Source organism: Manis pentadactyla, chromosome 14 (genome assembly GCF_030020395.1).
Source record: "Manis pentadactyla isolate mManPen7 chromosome 14, mManPen7.hap1, whole genome shotgun sequence".
Lineage (NCBI taxonomy): Eukaryota > Metazoa > Chordata > Mammalia > Pholidota > Manidae > Manis > Manis pentadactyla.
In genome coordinates, this window is record NC_080032.1 from 47,170,125 (window position 1) to 47,185,676 (window position 15,552).

Here is a 15,552-nt window from a genome sequence, read left to right on the forward strand (position 1 = left end):
AAGAGACACAAGCACACTTTTCCCACTAAGTCCCATGAATTCTCTGGATCTGTGTCTCTAATGCTGCTAAGAGAAGCAAAACCATACCTTACATAGAATCATTCAGTTATAACTGGCACTTTTGGCAGGCTATATTAGGACTTTTCAAAGCTCTGCAAGAAGGGCAGTGGTGAACCAAAGGGGAAAATCTAAATGCAAATGGAACTGGCTCGACATGGAATCCTTTTTTTGGCAAAGATTCCAGAGGTAAAATAGAATTCAGTTCTCCTGAGAAGAAATCTGGTATTGGGTAACACAAGTTCCCTAAAGGCAATGATTCTGTCAGAGACATAATCTAGATGGGAAAAAGAAGAGAGAGCATCTCTTGGGGGCATTCTCTGTGCCTGAGAACCAGCTGTGTTGCTACCATTCACTGCCCCAGCATGACCTTACAATGAAGTCTTCCAAAGGTCCTACTGATGGAGAGGACCAGAGAATTCACAACCCTAAGAATATGCAATCTTAACTTACTTTATTCCAAACATTTGGAGATGCCATGCTGCTATTTTTTCATTTTCCCAGGAAAAATATTATAGAATATGAATATTCACTTTTCTGAAGAGTATCACTGAATGCCAAGAGTGACAGCAGCAATATGAAACCACCGAATTCTGTATTTCCAGAAGCCTCTTTACCCATAAAACTAAATAGCATTGTTTCATAAGCCAAAGTTTTCCATTGAAAAAAATTTTATAAGAAAATAGGCGACATCCCCCTGTGGTTATATTTCAGAAGCATCAGAAAATCTCCTTTTCTTCAAATATCTTTTTTTCTTTATTGCTATGATTTCTTAAATAGAAAAAAAAAAACCAGCATTCATTTTAAAATAACCAGAAAGTAAATAGGAAAACAAATATATTTTGATCTTTTACTATGTGATAGAACTGGAATTCTTTCGTAAGTTATTCATTTAAGTCATTAAGAGTAACAAACACCAGGTAAGCTGGTCACACCTAGTATTGTCTACTGAACCCCAACTCTGGGCTAGGGACCATGGAAGATACTGAAGATACAGAAGTGGAAAAAATCATGATAATCAGAGTTCCCAGAAGGCAAATGGTCATTAATTCAGCCAATAATGCTTGCTTCCTCTGGAATAGGGCTGGAACACTAGGTAGAGAATAGTAGGTAGAGAGAAGCAAATTTAGCAAAAAAAAAAAAAGCAGTGATAAACAATGATATCACAAGATGAAGTCTCTGAGGAATGCAAGAAAGAGTGTTTATTCCAGTTGGATTTTCAGTCCCATTTACAAAAGAGTTTCATAGTTACTTTTCTTTTTTATAAGATGACCTGATTCATCTATTAATAACAAACCAAAAATCAGAATTAACCAGATACACTGGAGACAGAAATTGCCATTCCTACTTTAGATGAAAAACATGTTAAAGAAGTAAATGGACTTGCCTAAGGTCATACAACTGGGGATATTGCAAAACTAGAATTTTAACCCAACTCTGAGTACAAAGTACCCTATATACATGTGGCCTCTTCACAGACAGCAAGAAGGAAACATGCCTGGAAAAAAGAGAGGGCCTCAAAAGCTACCAAGATACAAAAGACTGATATCATAGCCTTTAGAAAACTGAGTTTTGATAGTGAAAAAGGCATATAAACAAGAAATATTGGCCATGTAAAATAATTGCCCTCAATTCCCAATTTTATCTCTTACTGAGCTAGAAATCATGATTTCATATTCTTTCTTGAAGATGAATGTCCTATGAGTTGTAATATTTTGGGTCTACACAGAATGTTAGGATCTTTATGAGAAAACTTTTTTAACACGTGAGAGGACAATTTCAATTAAATTAATTGCAGTTTTAACCAATTGATACTGCAGTAACAAATCTAGTCAAGACCACAGGTCGTCTATTACATCAGTATGATATTTCTACTAAAAATCATCTAATTTAGCTCTTTGGAGATCAGTGTTCAATAGATTCTGTGAATTTAATGAGAAGGATGAGGTTTAATCTGAAGGTATTGATTAGACCCAGACTGGGCACAGCTGAAAATGCATAACAACCTCAAAGCTTAGTGGCTTTCAATAACTTGTTACTTTCTTCCATTGTTGTCTGCACTGACTGGGCTCTTGCTGCCAGCTCCCCTTGTGGCTTCTTGTGGGCTTATTGTCAAAGGGCATCTGGGGCTACTGTCATCTGAAAGCTCAACTGACTCCCAGTTCATGTTGGCTGTTGGCTGAGAATGCAATTAGAGAAACTGCGCATGGCTTCTACATATGGTGCGAGCTTCAGACAGCACGGTGCTTGAGTTACAGAGGCAGCATCCATGAGCAAGGCTTCCAAGACACACAGAGCAGAAGTTTCAAGGCTTCCTGTAACATGACAAAGAAAGTCCCAGGACATCATTTCACCACAATCTGTTGTTCAGGGAAGTCATTTAATCGACTCTACATCCACGAGAAGGGAAATTAGACTCCACTTCTTAACATGAAAGGCAGTATGCGCACGTGAGGAGGAAAGGGATGACAGAGGCCATCTCTAGAAAATATCTACCAAAACATCTTTTCCCCTGCATGCAGTTAGATCAGATGATGCTTTACTCAGCAGTTTTATTGTCTTCATTTTCCTCCTTTTCATCTCCTCCTGTGGAATGTTTTTAGATTGGAAATAACAGTTCAAGAGTGATCTTGTTCTAGCAGTGTCACTTCTGGGCCTAGTCAATAATGGGATTAAATAAAATCAGCCTAATCCTTCTTACTGAACCTCAGAGAATCTGAATCTACTGAACTCTCTTCTCTAAAGAGCTCAAGCAAATGATCTTTAAAATCCTTTCCAATTTTGAATTCTGTAAGAGAAGATGATTTCCTATAGAAATAACTGCCTCCACACAGCCAACATACATTTTGACATAGTACTTACATAGTTACATACATTTTCCTGACTAAAAAAAATGCCAACTTCATTATCAGAGGAGCCATCTCCTCTCTTGGCAAATTATTAATTCATTGTTTAATGAACTTGTAGGAAATCATGTTTTGAATGAAGAAGTCAGGAATATCTACGATCCTTCTATCAGAATTCCTACCCAGGACATATCTGTCTGAGTTTTTTCTGCCTTTAACAGTGCCTGAAATGTAGTTAGTATTCAGAAGACATGTGTTGAAGTTGAATGGGTGAAAGAATGCATTTGTGCATGATACCATTGGCACTGTGTAAAACAGCACATAGATGTGTTTCCACAAATCCTAAAACAGACAAATATATTCCACTGAATTCTACTTGCATGGATATAAATACAGAATAGCAATTTGCATGCCATTCCCATAGCACAGTGCAACTGCATGCTTTCTGATCTTTATTGCATGAAGCTGCATGTCATACACATAACCCAGACCTCAGGAGCCATTTCCCCATTGTGCTCCAGAGGTTCAACAAAACTCTGGGTGCTTTGAGCCAGGTAACAAAGTTACAAACTTGGTAGATAATGGAAAAAATCAGATCCCTAATATGTATCTTCCAAACACCTTCCCAAGATATCATTTCCATTTTGATCCTGTTTCTGGGCAGAAAAATCTGCCAAACTCCCTTGAAACTTCAAATCAATGCAGGCACGACCTGCCTCTGCATCTGTGAGGAAGCAGACACACAGGCAATGTCATCTGAGTTGGTCAGGTGCCCCAGCATCTGTGCTTCCAAGGTGATTGTGGATGTTCCAGGCAAATAGGCAGCTTGGCGGTTCTGGCTCATGTCCATGTGGCCTGCAGGGCCATGTGCTCCAGCACTTTTTGAAATAGTGTAGCTAAAATCCTGACACTCCTCCTAATCACTGATTAAGAAACTGCAATTGATTCAAAGATGATATTATTATTTCACAAGTCCCTCTATTAGCTTGGGAACAGATGGATTGCTGCGTATTGCCAGGTTCAGAGTGATTTGGCCCAGCTCCACGCCCTACACACGTAACAAGTTTGTTAGAGACAAGCTTTGGAGGAGAATTAGACAAATTCCTCAGGTTGTAGATTTTTACCTTCTCTGTATAAGAAAACCCTTGCAACAAATAATGTTTTCAATAATATCAATCTGCTTTTTTAACTTTATATTTCCTTATATGTGACTTTTTTTCCTCCTCACTCTGATTTAGGTATCAATTTCCAGGCTAAGGATTAGAGAAATGTCAAGGGGGTATGGGAGCAGTTACAGCACGACTGCAAACAGTCAAGGCTCAGTGTGGGCCATCCTGACTGAATGCTAAAGTCTTCAGCAAGGCAATAGTGAAAACCAGGGTTTTTCTTGAAAGAAAAGGGGGTTGTGTTAATTTTCTTATCATCTTCCTACCATTTAAAATACCAAGAGGAACCCCTTGTCAATTTGATCATACAACTTTACAAAATGGAATTTTTTCCAAAGCAGGACAAAAAAAAGAGGGGAAGTGATTTCCAGTCCTGACAGATCAAGAAGAGGGAAAGAGTTGAGAGAATCAAGGAAAAGAAGGGATGAGACACATGCCTGCACCTTGCCTGTCCAGGCCAAAGTCATAAAGGAAGAAGTAAAGCATATGAGATGGGTGGAAAGGAATCCTCAGAGTAGACAGGCCTCTATTTCCCTTCTTATCTGGATTCAAGGAAGAGACCTCTGGGAATATAATTAAAAAGAAGACCATAAAATAATTCTCAAAGCATAAACAAAGAGGGAGGAGGAGCATAGTCACACTGAGAGGGAAGTTAGCCCTCAAGAACTGCCATTAGCCATTAGCTCCAGAGTGACAGAAATAATCAGAGTTCATGTCTTCTAAGAGTCAGGGGGTGTAATAGACAGCTTCTGAGATGGGCCCAATGATCCTGGTGTTTATAGTCTGTGGAATCACCTCTAGAGTAACTTGCTTCTAAATAATAGAATGGACTAACCTGAAGGGGATGTCAATTGCATTGATTAAGGTTTCCAATACTGTGACTTCTGTCTTACTAGCAACTCTCTATTGCTCTCTCAACCTGTTTACTGTAATGAAACAAACTGCCATGCTGAAGAGGGCTACATGACAGGAAGCTAAGGGTTGCTGTAATAGTCTGCCCAGGCTGCCAGAACAGAATACCACCATTTGAGTACCTTACAGAACAGAAAATTGTTTTCTCACAGTTCTGGAGACTGCAAGTCTAAGATCAAGGTGGCATCATGTCTGGTTTCTGGTGAGACCTCTCTTCTTGGGTTGAAAATGCCGCCATCTCACTGCATTCTCACATGGCCTTTCCTCGGTGTACATATGTAGAGAGATACCTCTGGCACCTCTTTTTCTTCTTATAAGAACATTAATACTATTGGATTATGGTCCCATCCTAATGACCTCATTGAATCTTAATTACCTCCTCAAAAGCCCATTTTCAAATGCATACTGGGTCAGAGTTACAATGTATGAATTTGATGGGGACACAATTCAGCCCTTAACAGTAGCCTCTGGGCAAGAACCAGTGAGGATCTGTGGCTGTCAGTTCAACAGTGAATGAAGAACAGAATGTCACCAACAGCAAAGGAGTGGGCTTGGAAGCCAATCCTTCCCCAGCTGAGCCATCATGGGAGACGACAGACCCAGGGCCAACAGCCTGGCTGCAGGCTAGTGAGAGACTGTGAAACAGAAGGTACAGATGAGCCATACCAAGATTCATGACCAAGAGAAACTACAAGATAAATGTGTATGGTTTTAAACCATTCAGTAGACAGTAATAGAGATCTAATGTAGGGCAGAAGTCCTGAGAGTTAAGTAGGTCATCCATGGGGGCCAGCAATCGGGCAAGCACATTGTGCAGGAATAAAGAAAGTTTTGGCAGATGCAAACCTACTGTCTCGCCTTAGTATGTTATGAATGCAAAGAAGTTTAAGCGTGATTAAGAATGTGAGCTCCAAAGTCAGACAAACATGAGTTGTAATCCTCTGACACTTACTGGCAATGCATCCTTAGGCAAGTCACTTTACAGTAAAAGTGAATGCAAAGTGGTGAATGCAAAGCAAAGTGGCTTAATACCTAAATTGGGTATAATAAATATGCTGAGAAATATATTAAATAATGGCACCTAAAAAGTGTTTGATTGACATTAGCTATTACTGTTAGGATACAAGTAGGGAAAGGGAGTAGGGCGGGGCTTAAGACATGCATGAAGCTCCTAATATGTGCTCCAAAATTTACTATGCTATATGTACAACATGCTATATAAAACTATACTATATAATATAAACTCCATATGGTCTCTTTCATCCTCTATGTGATGATCTATATATACCAATCCTGCATCCTCTGAACAATTCACATAGATAGGTACTATCCTCATTTTTGGAACAGGAATCTCAAGGATTATAAGTCGCTGCCTTGAGTCATGCAGGTCTCATGGGAATCTGAATATAGGATCATGGGTCTTGAGAACCTGGCCCTTTTGATAATACCATGTCTCCAAAATGATTATAACCCCCTGATGGATCTGTGAAGATTACTCAGTATACTACAGAGTTGGGTGTCAGCCTCTTGCAAAACAGAAAATTTAATGACAATAAAATACTTGTTGGTTCAGACTGTTTTCAGTTTGGATTGAATCACTTGTCCTGTCATTTCTGCTAATGTCATGGCCACATCAGAAAGAGATTATCATTGGCTAATTTAAAATGACTTTATTCAATTTATTTGATTTTCTTCGCAAGAGAGATGTAGGTATATATTTCCCATTGCTTCTGAACAAAATAGGGTCTTCATCCTTTGCATTGCACTGATGTGATTTTTGTTCACAGCTTTCTCACACACTCTATTAGTTGCAGCTGGATTATTATAACTTCCAGAAATTGATCAAGTTTACATTGGGAAAGATGTTTTTTGAGAGGGAAATCAAAGCATAGAAACATTTATTCTTTCCTATTCATAAGATTAAGGGGCCGCTTAAATTGGCATGTTAACTTTCCATTTCCTTGCATTCTTAGACAACAAACTGCACTGCTGTGTGCCTATGTTTCTTGTGACTTCTCAATATGCACTAAATGTTACATCTGGAAAATACAATGGTCAGGTTGGATGAGAACATTAGTGAATTGTCAGGTGCATCCCACCAAGAATGACAAGAAGACAAGAAAATGAGACCAGGGAGAAAAACACCAGATAAATAATGTCAGGGTCAAAAAGAAGACGCTAGCAGCAAACAAGGGAAATGACAAACTATCCCAGGAAGGATACTTTCAGACTCTGTGATTCTATTAAATGCAAAAAAATTGCCTGTTAAAATGACTACCAAAAAAGGGAGATGAAAGAAATTTGGGGTATGCTTTATTTCTCCCAGTCATTTGTTACATACTCAAAAATCCAGTAAATATATTCAATGACATATTAACCATAAATTTAGCCTTTCAGTTCCTTGTGGGGGAAAAAGAATATTTGGCATATAAAATGATCAATTATGGTGAATGCCAAGCAAAGTGGCTTCAGTAATTCTCTGGTGCTCTGCTGGGTTCCTTCAACTTTACAGGCAGTTTGGCTCTTGTGGTGGTGGTTTTGTTTTTTTCCTTTACTCAGCAGCTTTTCTCTTTCTTGTTCTTTATTGAGTTTAATGACAATTATTGTTCATGGGCTGTTGAGCTTAAAAATCATTTGCTGTCTTGTATATTTACCCTGTACTTGATTCATTCATGGCTGTTCTTCAGTGCCATGCTATTCAGGCTGAGGAGTGAAATTGCTTATCTTCAGAGAGCAAAGAAAGCAGTTTCATTTACTCAAGGTCTATAAAGGGAGAATAATAAAATGATTATAATGGTAATTCTTTAGCTCGATTTATTTAAATTTTCTTTTATATACCAATATTGTGGTACATTTCCTTTAGGACGCATGAACTGTGGTTCCTAATTCCTGAAGATAGCTGCAAGAATGAAGCAGCACTTTTTCTAGAACAAGTGGGTCAGTGTCTACTGGCCCCACATGAAGACAAATTGGCATCTTTGCCTGAGCACTGATAACCCAGGACTGGTTTTACCCTGTAGGTATAAGTTGAATAATAACCAATGAGGTTTCTGTTCATAAAAGTTTTGCTGGAGTGCCTGGCGTTTCTACCTTTGAACTACTTTGTATGAAGGCCTTCCTTGAAGTGACTTCTTTTAATATACAGAGTGTTACCTGGGAGAAGCAACACATTAGCTATTTCCAGCACATGGAATTTGCTCATGAAATGACATAGTTGCAAATCATTCCATGTCCACAGTTCCTCATTTCAGCTGTGAGGCGACCAGTCACAAGCACAGAGCTCTGGTAAGCGAGGGCAGCCCCTTCACTGAACGCCCCCAGGTGACTTTTCACCTGGTTTATCATGCTGACTTCCTCCCCCTACCATTAAGGTCACCAGCTAATCCACCCCTAAGTACATAGTGTAAAAGTTGTTGAAAAAGCCATACCTAAAGTTACTGAAAAAATGTTTGAAAGAGTTATAATACAGAAGATCACCTACCAAAACTTCCTTCATTTAAAGATGAAAAAGCACGCCACTTAGAGGTTTTAAAGGAATTGATGGCATGGTCCTTTGATTATTTGAAAGCCAAGTAAGAGAAAATCTACAGAAGCAAACAAGTACTCATCTGGTGTTTACCTTGGAAGCATGTTATAAATCAAGGTGGCCTAGACATGGGGTCTTAAAGGCCTTTGTTCAGATAGAAGTCAAAATCTGAGGTTCTGAATAACATGGACGTTTGAGTCAAATATACCCACACAAAGATAAAACAAGAGCCCCTCCAACATGATACGTTCATGTTGGGAGACAGGACGCCTGTTTGAAGAGGGAGAAGGATACAGGACTACTTGCTTGCTTTAGCTCTTCATCAAAAAAAAAAAAATCTTCCCTGAAAATTTCTAGGTACACACAAAGAGGCCACTATTTGGATACCTCAGAGTACCCAAAGAAGAATGCTCCTTTAAATTGGAGTGGTCCTCAGTAGCACTGTCCCTAGGAACCTGGCAGGAATAATGGATGGCTTTCATAGAAGAATATCCTTTAACCAGGCCTCAAAATGATCATACTGATAACATGTGAAGGAAAATAGCCTTGCAACCAAAACTTACCTAATACCCAAAGAAACCAATCAGATCACTATAAACTGTGAACACAAAAGTATCAGGTGCAGAACAGTAAATAAGTGTCTACCATTTGAAAATACAAGGTTATAAAATACTTGTTGACATAAAAGTAATCAAAAACAAAACGACCAGTTTGAAAAAGAAACAAACACAATTTTTTAGAATGAGAAGAGTGTAAAAAATTCAATGAATTGGATAAAACATGAAATTTGATTCAAATTAAGAGGTTTATATGAACTGGAGTATAAATATGTTAAGAGAATGTGCCAGAAGGAAAACAATGGAAAGCAAGGAGGACCATGTGGGCTAGTCCATCACATGTCTGATTGGAACTGCAGACGAAGAAAACAGGAAGGGAGAGAGAGACAATATTCATAGAGATGAAGAGAATTTTGCCAAACCAGTAAAGTCACAAATATTTGGATTAATGAAGCCTAATGGATGTCTAAATGTATAAATACAAAGAAAGAGAAAAGCCTACATGTATTTACACCATAGTATAACTGAAAAAGAAAAGACCTTAAATGCAAAGAAATAAAACAGTAAACCCACTAATATCTGGCAATTTGAACATTGCCTTCATATTGGATGCAAGAAAACAGTGAAATAATATCTGCAAGATGCAATCTGGAACTATACACTCATTTTCTTTTGAGAGTAAGAGAAAATGAAAGCAACTGTAAACATAAGCAAAAAATCATTGAGTAAACTTTTCACCAATAAATTCCTATTTTAAGAAATGAGAAGGAAAATGACCCAGGAAATCTCTCTTTTATAAGTTAAATACACATGTTAAAATTTTCAGAGTAACTACTAAACAATATATGTATAGAGGAAATATTAAATGATTAATGTGACTATTACTGTAACAAGACACTTGACCAACCTTAAAATTCAAGAGGAAACAACTAGAAAAAGCAGAAGAAATAAAAAGTTTAAAATATATTTTAGAAATCATTTTTAGAGTCCATATTTTAAAAAGATAATATTATAACTCCCAATGTAATGTAAATATTTTGTTTGAGAGTTTTTAAAGACTATATGTTCTTTCCAGGAGTATATGTAGTACTCAAGAACACAGAAGGACTGAAAGTCCATAAGGAAGAGATACACTAGGTAAATAATAAAAGAAGGTGTCTTATTTTTGCTCGACTGTCATTAAAGAAAAGAGATATTAAAACAAAAAGTACTAAAAATAAAGAAAACACACATTAATAAAAGGTTTAATCCATTGGAGGACAAAATATTCTAAACTTGCATGAACATAACAGTTGAAATCTATGAAATGAAAACTGACACAAATACAGAAGAAACAAATCCAAATACGAGACAAACTACTCAAACAAGCAAGAATTTAGAACACTAAAACAGCACAATGAACAATATTGAACTAAAGGCCATATCACTCATGCATCATTGACTAAAATGGATCATATTCTATACATTTACCTTACCACAAAGTGTCAGAAAATTTGCAAAAACTGATGCTATAAAGACTATATTCTCTGATAGTGTTAATATATTCTGAATAGTTAACTATTTTAATAATTATAATAATTAATGATTAATGATTAAAATAATAATTCTATTTTGTAATTCTAAAGTAAATTTTTTAAAACTTCTAAATGAGTCTTAATGTTAAATAATAAATTTATAAGTAAGAAAATACTTAGCACTGGGCCATAAGAAGAATGCTATATATTGGAAAGCAGTATGGAGGTTCCTCAAAACCTAAAAATAGAAATAGCATTTGACCCAGGAATTCCACTCCTAGGAATTTACCCTAAGAATGCAGGAGCCCAGTTTGAAAAGGACATATGCACCCCTATGTTTATCACAGCACTATTTACAATAGCCAAGAAATGAAAGGAACCTAAGTGTCCATCAGTAGATGAATGGATAAAGAGGTGGTGCATATACACATTGGAATATTATTCAGCCATAAAAAAAAATGAATCCTACCATTTGCAACAACATGGATGGAGCTAGAGGGTATTATGCTCAGTGAAATAAGCCAAGTGGAGAAAGACAAGTACCAAATGATTTCATGCATATGTGGAGTATAAGAACAAAGAAGAAACTGAAGGAACAAAACAGCAGCAGACTCACAGAACCCAAGAATGGACTAACAGTTATCAAAGGGAAAGGGACTGGGGAGGATGGGTGGGGAGGGAGGGATAAGGAGGAAAAGGGGCATTATGATTAGCACACATAATATAGGATGGGGCACAGGGAAGGCAGTGTAGCACAGAGAAGACTAGAAATAAAGAAAACACACATTAATAAAAAGTTTAATCCATTGGAGGGCAAAATGTTCTAAACTTGCATGAACATAATAACAGTTGAAATCTATGAAATAAAAACTGACACAAATACAGAAGAAACAAATCTAACATCAAAACACGAGACAAACTACTCAAACAAGTAGTGATTCTATAGCATCTTACTATGCTGATGGACAGTGACTGTAATGGGGTATGTGGTAGGGACTTGATAATAGGGGGAATCTAGTAACCACAATGTTGTTCATGTAAGTCTATATAATAATATCAAAAAAAAGAATGCTGTATATTAAACTTGTGAGATACAAAGTAGCATTTAAAGGAAAATGTACAGGCTTATACTTACATATCAGAAAGTATTCTGAAAATAAATGAGCCAAACATAAACATTCACAAACAAAATAATAATTTAGACAAAATTATACAAAGAAAATAATGATTTCCTTATTGAGAAAAGAGCAAAGGAAAATAATAAAGACAATTCCAAAAACAATAAGATTGCTTTTTATTAATAGAGAGGATAAACAAAGATAAATATTGGTTGTCTTAAAATGAATGAAGAATAAAATAAATAAGCCTCTTGGCTAGTTTATAGTGTCGACATAAAATATACATCAGAGATTAAACAGATACTAAGAATATTATGAACCATTTATGCAAATAAATTTGAAAAGGTTTATGAAATGAACCATATAAATTAGAAAGATTGACTTGAGATTATTCCAACAGAGAACATAGAGAGTCCTGTAAACCATTAAAGTAATTGAATCTATAGCTGAAAACTCTCCCAAATGAAAACACCAGACCTGTATGAATTTAGAGGTGAATTAAACTAAACATCCAAAGAACAGAAAATTTATTTCTTTTTAGGGGGAAAAAAAAAGAGAAAAAAGGAAATATTCTCAACCTCATTTTATGAGGTCAATGTAAGACAGATATTAAAACAGGACAATGTAAGAAAAAAATTATAGAGCAATTTAATTCATGGGCTTGATTATAAGCACCCTGCATGAGGGGGGAGGAGAACATATACATACTAAATGAATATATATATATTCATATATATTAATGAAATATATATTTTAATGTAAGTATTTAACAAAGAAAATAAATGAACTACAGCTACTGCATGGTTGAATTCCAGAAACTCAACATTGAGAATGAAGTTATGAAAGAATAGATCTGATGTTTTTATTCATATAAATACCACACACATGAAAAGCTAAGCAATACTATTAGTTGAAGATTCATGGTTATGTATTTAAAACTTAAAGTGAAGCAATAGAAAATATAATAAAATTCAGGTTAGTGGTTACCTTGGAGGTAGGAAGAAGTGAGTTGCAATCTGAATAAGTCCTAAAGGGTCTTGAAAGATGTTACAATATTCTAATTTGAGCAATTTTGAGACACATGGGATTTTGCTTTATTACCCTTGTTTTAAAATGTATCTACATGTTATGCATAGTCCTACATATTGATGTGTCATACAAGACAATTGCAAAGAATGGAAGATAATATGGCCATATCATCATCAGAGAAAAGTAAGTAACGTGACAGGTTGAAGGCCAGAGTTCATATTCATAGTCACATGTCAGATCAGCTACTTCAGTACTTTTTATGGTGGGAAGTGAACAGGATTTGGAAGGTATTTATACATAAATTCTAAATTCCAGTCGAAAATGTAAATGATATGGTAGTTAAAATTCTAGTAGTATCCATGGAATTTGGAGGATCTGAGCAGTTAGGACTCAGCTCTCATTTATTCATTCAAGGAGTATTTATTGGAACTAAATTGGACACAAGAGAAAGAACAGAAAGGCACATTTCCTGGACTCAAGGAGTTCAAAATCTAGTAGAGAATGTAGATAAGTGGGCAGGAAATTATAACATAGCTTAAGATAAATAAATGTAGGGTTCATACAGAGGAATTGCTAAACTGGCCACAGAAATCAAAGAGGTCACCCATAAGCTGAGAACTGAAGCAAGGCTTGGAATTAATCAGGCAAAGAGTAGAAAGAAAGGAAGAGAAAAAGAAAGCAGAGCAGTTCAGGAACAGGAAGGAGCATGCACAATGGACCAGATAGGAGATGTTTGGAAAATTTTAGAAAATTCAGACAGACTGAGTTTTCAGGAAAGAAATAAGAAAAAGACTAGACTACAGAAAATTAAACAGGAGACAGAAAATGAAGGCTTGCAATGAATGCCAGTGAACTTAATTCTGAGGGTGATGGGGATTCATTGAAGGGCTTTAAGCAGGACAATGATATATTCTCGATTTACATATTAGAAAGACCATTCTGAAGTGTGAATCTTTAAGTTTGTGCACGACAGAAGGCACAATATATAGGAGGCTATTGAAAAAAATTTAGGTGAGAGATATTTTAGTACAAAGGGGAGAAAGAGAAGGATTCAAGACATATTTATGAGGTACAGAATTAACAGAATGCAAAATAAGTGGATGTTCAAGCTAAACGAGGAAGGACTCATATATGATGTTGAGATTTGGATATTGGGGAGCACATGGAGTCAGTCACTCAGCTCTGGGACTGATAGACTAGGCAAAAATGGAGAAAACATGATGTGTTTGGTTGAGTTTGAGATGACAAAGCACTAGTCAAGTGCATCTGCTGGTAAGCCAGTCTGAAGGCTAGGTAATGCAGTTGACCTGGAGATAAATATTTAGGAGCTATCAGTCTCCTACACATAACTGAGACATGGGATCTTAGGAGCTTTCTCATGGAAATTGTGCAGCTTGAGGGAAGAGAGACTGAGATTCCTAAAGAACTCCAGTACTTTTAAAGGATGCAAAAAATAAGTCTTCCTAAGTAGCAATTCAAAATGTAGGGAAAAAAATTGGGAGGGAAATCAAGAGCATGAACATATGGGAGCCATATGTTCAAACAGGGTTAACACTATAGATACAGTAGGTAAAATAAGGAGTTTGCTGGTCAAAATTGACCAAAAGGAAGTTTGATGACTTGATTAAAAACAAAAACTATGAGGTCAAAGATAATGACACCAGGAATGATCAGAAAACATTTAAACAATAACAACAAATACAGAATTTAGTTGACCTTAATTGTATTAAGGTAAAGAAACAAAAAAATGCAAACTAGGAAGGATGTCACCTCACAGATTGAAATCTAAGAGGATAATAGAAATATATATGCTTATTATCTTCTTTTTATAGGTTATGATCATTGAAAGATGTTAGTCTAATCAATTTACTTTAGAGCTTCAGGTCTGAGACACAATCTTTCAACTGCTTCATCAGCCTCTTAACATTTCTTTCCCATTCAGCATTTTATTTATTTTTATTTTTTGCATTCTTTTTATTTTCCCTATCCTATCAAGACCTTCTTTTCCACCCCCTTCAACTTTTTAGGAAAATCTAATAAAAGTTGAAGTTACAATAAAGAGAATTTAGGTCTCACTTCCAAAATCATTGAAATAGATTTTTCTTGGTTTTTCTGGGAATTACATCAATGAATCAACCTAGTTTAAGTTCCATGTAACTGCAGCTAGCAATTAGAACACAAAGGTGACAACTCAGAGGACAGAGATAACCTGACTTCCATAGCAAATACAGACACATGTGTTGCTGAGATTATTTGATTTTGGCATAATAATTTAGTGCAATTTATTCTTTTCAAACGTGTCACAATCAGCATTTGGTATAGGTAATAAAAAGGGGCATATGGGTTTGCCATCACACTTTATCTTGTGCAAATGATTTTCTTTCAATTAAAGATTCATGGCATACTTTAAGCCGTATCTCCTAGAGTTTATACGTCATTTAGAAAACTCTTCACCATGAACCATTTGCCAGTGGCAATCCCTTCTATACTATCTTAGCATAGGCAATTCCTCCCTTGCGATATGTTTCAGCATACTCTATTAATTTACTAGAAGGCAATATTCTCATTTTAGCCATCTCCTGTGATAACATTAATTAGCATCCAGGAACAAGCCCTTGTAGTCGATATACTTTGACTCAGGTTTTTGCTGTTTTATTAGCATTTTGACCTTGCCTTCACAATAGGACTGCTCAATAAAAGGAAAGCAGCCTTATCTTCTCAGACCCACTGCCCTCCTGATATCTGTTCTGAGCATAGCTGCTTATACCAAGCAGATCAACAGACTATTCCATTTTGCCTCCTTTTCTCTCTGGCTTTCGGGTATTCT